At 43.5% G+C, this 8,190-nt stretch overlaps 1 pseudogene; it reads left to right on the forward strand.

Annotated features, from left to right (window-relative positions):
• Positions 1-2,646: 2,646 nt before the first annotated feature.
• Positions 2,647-3,337, forward strand: LOC121139798 (annotated as a pseudogene).
• Positions 3,338-8,190: the final 4,853 nt, after the last annotated feature.

Genomic DNA, 8,190 nt, shown 5'->3' on the forward strand with positions numbered 1-8,190 from the left:
GAATATATTCTGTGTGCCTTTTAGCTGGACTTCTTCTATGCCTATTATTCTTAGTTTTGGTCTTTCCTGGGTTTCCTAGATTTTCTGTACATTTTGTGGTATGACTATTGACTTTTATGTTTTCTTTCACCGATGTATCAATTTCCTCTATCGTATCTTAAATGCCTGAGATCGTCTCTCCATCTCTTGGATTCTGTTTTTTATGCTTGCATCTGTAGCTCCTATTCATTTATCCAGACTTTCCATTTCCAGAATTCCCTCCAGTTTGTTTTCTTTATTTCTTCCATTTCAGTTTTAAAGTCTTGGATTTTTTTATTTTTTCTTAGTTTTCTATATGGGATTTATTGACTTCTTCCCTTTTTTGTGTTTTCCTCCATTTCTTTAAGATATTTATTCATTAAGGGCCTCTGTAATCTCGATCAACATATTTTTAGGTGGTTTTCTTCTGCTTCTTCTGCATTGTGATGTTCATGTCTTTCTGATATAGAATCATTAATTTCTAGTGTTGCCATATTGCTCTTTAGGTTGTTGAATGTATTCTTGCCTCAACTCCACCCTTCTCTTCTTCTGAGATGATCAGATCACGAGGCATAGTCACACCCCTGCCTGCAGAGAGCAGCAAGGTGACGTTGACCAAGCTCTCTCCACAGTGACTGTATTTTCACACTCTTGAAAGGCAGTCAGAAAACAGTGGAGGCTGAGGTAGGCATTCCATGCTCCCTATGCTCAGGCTTGAAGGGACAACTGACAATGGAAATTCTCCATGCTTGTTAACCTGTATGGGAGGTGATCAAGTTAAGTTTGCTACTGCACTGGAGTGAAGAAACTGATTCCAAGAAGAGGATGCTAAATACTGGCGCTTGCTGCACTGCCAGTCAGCTGCCATTCAATCATAGAGCCTCCTGAGCATGAGATTCAGGAAATACAAAGGCAGATACAGATGTCAAGAGAGGGGCAGGGAGAAAGGAAGACAGTGAGGCAGAGACTGTATGACAGAGAGAGACTCGTCCCACATAATTCATCAAAGTCATCAGAAACTATGCCTCTGCTTTTTCCCCTCCCATGGAGTTGGCTTTTTCTCTTCCATGCTGTAACTAAAGAAGGTCCCTGGCATGGCCTTTTCCCTGCACTCTACTCTACTCTGCTCAGCCAACCACAGACAGGAGGATTTTAAGCTTAATGATAACTGGTGACGGCCCATCTTCAGGACAATGGTTTCCTGGAATACATTTTCCCTCTTGATGATCACGGTCCTCCTCTCAAGATATTCAGGGCTTCCCTGAGACTCAGACAGGTCTCCCTGGGACATAGTCATCTACTACACAGAGCAGATTGAGAAGTGAATGACCAGGATTCCATCTTGACCAAACCTCCTCTCAGCCCAAGGACTTAGGGAAAAACCCCAGGCCTTCCCCCCACCCATCTCTGTTACACTAGCAGGCCAGCAGGAAAGACCCCTGCAAGCAACCTACACCAATACCTCCCACACTCAGCCCTCAAACACACCCATCACCTGTGACCGCAAGGAATTCCTGGGACATAGATACCTACTGCACTGAGAAGACTGAGAGAGAAGACTGAGACTCTAGATTTTGTTCTCTGTCACTGATGCCACTCTTACCCAGGTTGTTCAGTATCCCTTTTGTTTTTCTTCCCATGTTTCACATTCCTTGCACTTGGACAAGGAGATGCTTTTGTGTAACACATCAGTTTGCACCTGCCAGACATGCTTCCAGGAGCAGTGAGCCCACACAACTGAAAGAATAAAAAAGCTGGAATTGCCGAGGGCAAGAGGAGTTTGGCTGTGTTTGTCACATGCCAGTTGATGAGTAGGTCTAGGAATACAGGAGGTAATATCAAGACAGCATTCAAATAGTTGACCAGTAGTCAGCTCTCTGTGCTACTTCTATTCCTGAAATTTAGTGAATTGAAAAACTCACTTTTAAGCTCTTGTCTAAGGTCACATATTGCTACATAGGAAAGATATGTCTCTGAGTCAATGAAACACCCTGCCAAGATTCTTGCATTCTCATCACTAAGAGAGGAATTTTGGTCTGATGTCAGTGTATGCCATGGAAATGTTCCCACAGGCAAAACAGCAGCTTCTAGGGCAGCATGGCAAGTCAATGATTAGTAGGGTGACCACCAGAGACTTGTAGGTTCTAGGGATCAAATCCTTGTAAGCCCATAAAATTCTACCCTTCAAATATGTACAAACATTTACGAAGAATGTCCATCACTGTTGATACATTGCATAAGAGATGCCTTTGAGAATTATGGGTCAGGGGAGTCAGGCAAGAATCAGTGTTATTCACCCTATGGTACCTTCCTCATGAGCTGTCAGGCAATAGAAGGAGAACCAGCTGCCATGGCAGGAATGCTGATGATGTGCCAGGCCCTGTGCTGAGCTCTCTGGACATGTGTCATCTCATGTAACCGTTGGATACAGCCCGGGAAGTGGCCCTGTGTTGAAGATGAGGGACAAAGTGAGATGAATAATCATGGGCTTTCTTTCTTGTCTTCTCACCTCTTGTTACAGTCTGGATTTTCCTGGCTGCACACATTCCTCCTGGCTATTGCCTAGTTATTCCACAAGCATCCACCTTCACTTTTCCTCCTGGAACCAGGACTCAGTGTGGCTTCCCCATGGATCCGCTGCAGAAATGGGATCCAATGTCGATTTCCATGACCTCCCTCATGACCACTATGACAAGCATCCAAGAGACCTAAGCAGGCTCTCAGCCTTCCTTCTCAGAAAAGCTAAGTATGGGCCTCAGTGATCTGAGCCTAAGTAGCAGCCCTGACCCAGGTGTCTCTGATAATCTGTCAGAGGGGCTTCTCCAGATGCAGGCCATGAAAAGAAGGCCCTGGGGCTACACTACTGGGAAAAGCAGGGCTTTCTTCAGAGGAAGAAAGATGTCCCGAGACACTCGAAATGTTGGCACCAGAATCACATGGCACCTTACGTTCTTTTATTTGTTTATTTTTTATTTTTTTATTTTAATTTTAAATAGCTTGTTTTACATGTCAATCCCGCACCTTACGTTCTTGAACGGGAATTCAGAGGCTCTCCTTTGAGTGACAGAGATCAGAATTCGCTCCAATGCCAGAACCATGTTCTGAGCATTGCTGGGAAGAGTGGAGAGAGGAACACAGCTTCCAACACTCCCTCCTGGGAAATGCTGATTCAGGGCCTCAGTGGCCTCACCCTCAACCTGGGAGCCCACAGATCTAGCACCTTGCCAGAGTGTACGGGGGGCAGCAGCAGCCAGAGCAGATGTTCCCGCTATAGAGGCAGCAGGAAAGCATGAGAATGTTCCAGAGGATGGTCAAGTAGAGGATGGAAGAAGGCTAAGGAGCTGCCTCCCAGAGGATGGAGGTGAAATCTGACTAAGACATTGTGTTCTGGCCAGCTCAATGCCCTGGGCTCTCCTCAGCTGCCTTTGGATGAGTCCCCACACTTGTGCCAAGATGGGAATTGTCCTAGGAAAGGCTTCAACTTTTCTGTTTATGGCTTTTCTCATGCCTTTGTGGGTGTGGTGGTGTGAGTTAGACTATTAAAAAGGAAACTGGGTACCAAGGAACCCTGATCCCCCATGATGTGATTCACACACAGAGTTTTCACTCATTTTCCTTCCATCTCAGTGCTCCCATTTTCTGTTATGAAGAACCAACATCATATGTGTGTGTATGTGTGTGTATAAATATGAATGTATATATGTATATATAAGACATACATATGTTTTCTGTATGCCTTCTTGATGTCAGTTTTTTGAGTGGCCCCACGAAAAGAATTTTAAGTATGATGGGATGCACATTCTGCGTAGGAGAAACAGATAAGCTTGCAACTCTCATAAGTTTAAGCGAAGGAATATAGGCTTTAGGCAGCGACACAATGTTCTATATCAGCTGAAATATTCAGTTGTGTGACCCTACATGGAAGAAAAGATTTCTTCCTCAGCCACAGCAGATCGTGGATTTCTGGAGGAATTGCCCATGTGTCCACTCAGTTATTGTCATAGCGAAGGTTGACTTGGGATTTCATAACTGTGCATCACCCCTGACCCACTCACCCCACCCAAGCTCTTGCTGGCATCAATAAAATAATTTAAGACACACAGCAGGACAGGAAATGAATGGTTTCATTTAGACAGGGAGGCAAAGAGATAAGAGGCTCAGTATGGACAGTCCAGGGAGCAGGTAAGACTGTAGGTCTGCCTGGCATCGTTATGGTGTCAGACACTGGTGATTATTGGTGAATGTTTGTCGGGACTGATTTCAGGAGTCCCATGTTTTCCAGTAATCCCAGTATACACAGCTGTGGCCTGGGTATACAGGTCTCATAGACTGGAAGGTGGGGAGGCCAGTTTGCCTTTCTGTTTACTCTTGCTTGTCTCGGGCCAGCAGTGGAAAGTATCCCATGGGTTAATTAGTGGTAGTACCGGGGATCTATGCATGCTCTGCATTTCTCAGCTGCTAAAAGACTCTGATGATCCAAGAGAGCATCTGGGAGTGTAGATTGCACCTCTCTTTACATTGTCAAGAGGAACCAGCATTTAACTGGCATGTATGCCATACAGGTAGGGTGGGGTGGGCTTATTCAAATGAGGGAGTTGGGCATTGCTCCGGGTTGCTGCCTAGCAACCACACTGCAGTGCTCAGTGTATAGCTTCTGCATGATAGAAGGAGCTGGTAGAGGCCTGGAAACACATGCCTACAAGCCATTATGAGTGCCTTGATAGCTCTGAGGGTGCAGGCAACCTGGCAGGGTAATCCTTCTTCCTTGTCATTTGACCACGAGAGGCAGAGCCTCTTTTGTACTGGGCAACAAGGGGAGTCTGTGAGACATGTTACTGGCTGTGCTGTTTGTAGTCCTTCATTCTCACATGCCCCCTGACCTGCAGTCACTGGGTCCTCTTCCAAATGTGAAAACATGTTCTGTTCTATAACCACCTGCCTCCTGTTGTTAATGTGGACTGGAAAGTCATCATGTGGTTTTGTCAGAGATTTTAAGAGGTGAAGACATTGTGTACCGATCTCCACCCTAATCCATGAAACAACTTGTCTGTTGAACACATTGTGAGTTTTGTACCACATTGTCTAAGCCATGCTACTGACTATGTGACCAGTAAAATTTCCATTACAGTTAAGATTGCCAGTTACTTTGCAATATTTCTCCCTTTTTAAACAGCAATGCTTGTCTTTGTGATTTTCAACAGTGGATCTCTTGTAGTAGGCACTTGTTTTCTCCTGTCACATCTTCCCCTGATTCTTCACCTACCCGGCAGTCTTCCTTATCTGCCTTCTGGAGCCAACCTCACTATGTGTCACTCTTCAGAATAAAAAATGTCAACGTTTTAAAGGGAGATGGCAGAGTAGGAGGAGGGTTATAGGACCATGTGGCCTATGGTCCTCCTCCCTGAGCATTTAAATGTATGTTATGTATGTATGTGCTTATGCATGTATGTATGTATGTATGTATGTATGTATGTATGATGTCCTCACTGAGTGTGGAAACTGGTAACAAAGAAGATCCTAAGAAAGACATGCAAGGATCTGCCTAGTAAGGGGAAATGGGAAATATATAAGCTCACCTGAGTAAATCAGGAGAATGAGAGGGATGGCCATGGTAGGGGAGAGGGGAAGAAGGAAGGGTAATGGGGAAGTGAATATGAAGAAACGGGATGGTCAAATTGGGGAAGGACAGAGGAGGGAGCAAAGAAAGAATTATCTTGATAGAGGAGCTATTATGGGATTAGTGGGAAAACTGGCACTCGCACAATTCTCAGGAATAAACAAGGATGACCCCAGATAAAATTCTAAGTAATAGTAGAGAGGGTGCTTGAACTGGCCTTCCCCTATAGTCATATCAAGGAATACCATGATTGTCATGACAGAAACTTCATCTAGTAGGTGATGGAAGCAGATGCAGAGATCCACAACTAACCACTGGGTTGAAATCATGGAGTCCAGTAGAAGAGAGGGAAGATAATAATAAGAGCAAAGGGGTCAAGACCAGGATGGGGATATCCACAGAAACACCAGACCCAAGCTAGTGGGAGCTCACCGACTCTGGACTAACAGTTGGGGAACCTGTATAGGACCATTAGGGCACCTGAATTCAGGGACAGTAGATGGGGTGAGAAGTGTGTGTGGTCATTGGAGGGGGGAGCAGGATCTAGCAATATTGTACCAACTGGCTTTTTAGATCCTGCTTCCTATGGCGAGATACCTTCTTCAGCCTAGAGTGTGCGGAGCACCTTGGTGCTGCCTCAATGTGGTAATGGGATGGCCTTTGTTGACTCACCATTGGAGTCCTTACTCTCTCTGAAAGCAAAAGGGGGCATGAGGGAAAGTCGGGGGAGCAGGAAGACGGAGAGAGTAGCAACTGGGATTAGAATGTAAAAAATATCATCTGCAAATAGTGAAAGTTTGACTTCTTCTTTTCCTATTTGTATCCCCTTTATCTCCTTTTGCTTTCTTATTGCTATAGCTAGGACTTCAAGTACAACATTGAAGAGATATGGAGAGAGTGGACAGCCTTGTCTTGTTCCTGATTTTAGAGGAATTGCTTTGAGTTTCTCTTCATTTAGCTTGGTGTTAGCTGTTGGTTTACTGTATATTGCTTTTAGTATATTCAGGTATGTTCCTGTTATCCCTGATCTCTCTAGGATCTTTATCATGAAGGGGTGCTGGATTTTGTCAAAGGCTTTTTCAGCATCTAGTGAGCTGATCATGTGGTTTTTCTTTCGCAGACTGTTTATATGGTGGATTACATTGATAGATTTGCTAATATTGAACCATCCCTGCATTCCTGGGATGAAGCCTACTTGATCATGGTGGATGATTTTTCTGATGTGTTCTTGAATCCGGTTTGCGAGTATTTTATTGAGTATTTTTGCATCAATGTTCATGAGGGAAATTTGTCTATAGTTTTCTTTCTTAGTTGTGTCTTTGTGTGGCTTGGGTATCAAGGTAATTGTAGCCTCATGAAAAGAGTTTGGCAGTGATCCTCCTGCTTCTATTGTGTGGAATACTTTGAGGAGTATTGGAATTAACTCTTCTTTGAATTTCTGGTAGAATTCTAACTTTCACTATTTGCAGATGATATGATAGTTTACATAAGTGACCCGAAAAACTCAGCAAGGGAATTCCTAGAGCTGACAAACACCTTCAGCAAAGTGGTAGGATACAAGGTAAACTCAAAAAAATCAGTGGCCCTATTATATACAGATGATGAAGTGACCGAGAAAGAAATCAGAGAAACCTCACCCTTTACAATAGCCATAAACAGCATCAAATATCTGGGGATAATGTTAACCAAGGAAGTGAAAGACCTGTATATCAAGAACTTTGAGTCTTTAAAGAAAGAAATCAAAGAGGAAACCAGAAAATGGAAAGATCTCCCATGCTCTTGGATTGGTAGGATCAACATAATAAAAATGGCAATCTTGCCAAAAGCAGTCTACAGATTCAATGCAATCCCTATCAAAATTCCGGCACAATTCTTCACAGACCTGGAAAGAACATTAATCAATTTTATATGGAAAAACAAAAGGCCCAGGATAGCCAAAATAACCCTATACATTAAAGGAAATTCAGGAGGCATCACCATACCTGACTTCAAGCTCTATTATAGAGATATAGTCCTGAAAACAGCTTGGTATTGGCACAAAAATAGGCCAATGGAACCAAATTGAAACCCCTGATTTTAACCACACACCTATGAACACTTGATTTTTGACAAAGAAGCTAAAACTATACAATGGATAAAAGAAAGTATCTTCAACAAATGGTGCTGGCATACCTGGGTACTGGTATGCAGAATACTGCAAATAGATCCATGTTTATCACCTTGTACAAAACTTAAGTCCAAATGGATCAAAGATCTCAACATTAATCCAGCCACACTGAAACTTTTAGAAGAGAAAGTGAGAGATACCCTTCAACGAGTTGGTACAGGAGACCACTTCCTGAACATAACACCAGTGGCACAGACAATTAATAAATGGGACCTCCTGAAACTAAAAAGCTTCTGTAAGGCAAAGGACACAGTCAACAAGACAGAAAGACAGTCCACAGAATGGGAAAAGATATTCACTGACCCCACATCTGACAGAGGGCTAATCTCCGAAATTTACAAAGAAGCAAGTCTCCAAAACACCAAAGGATCCGATTAAAAGGTGGGGT

This window comes from Mesocricetus auratus, unplaced genomic scaffold, assembly GCF_017639785.1.
Source record: "Mesocricetus auratus isolate SY011 unplaced genomic scaffold, BCM_Maur_2.0 Super-Scaffold_100003, whole genome shotgun sequence".
NCBI classification, from domain to species: Eukaryota; Metazoa; Chordata; class Mammalia; order Rodentia; family Cricetidae; genus Mesocricetus; species Mesocricetus auratus.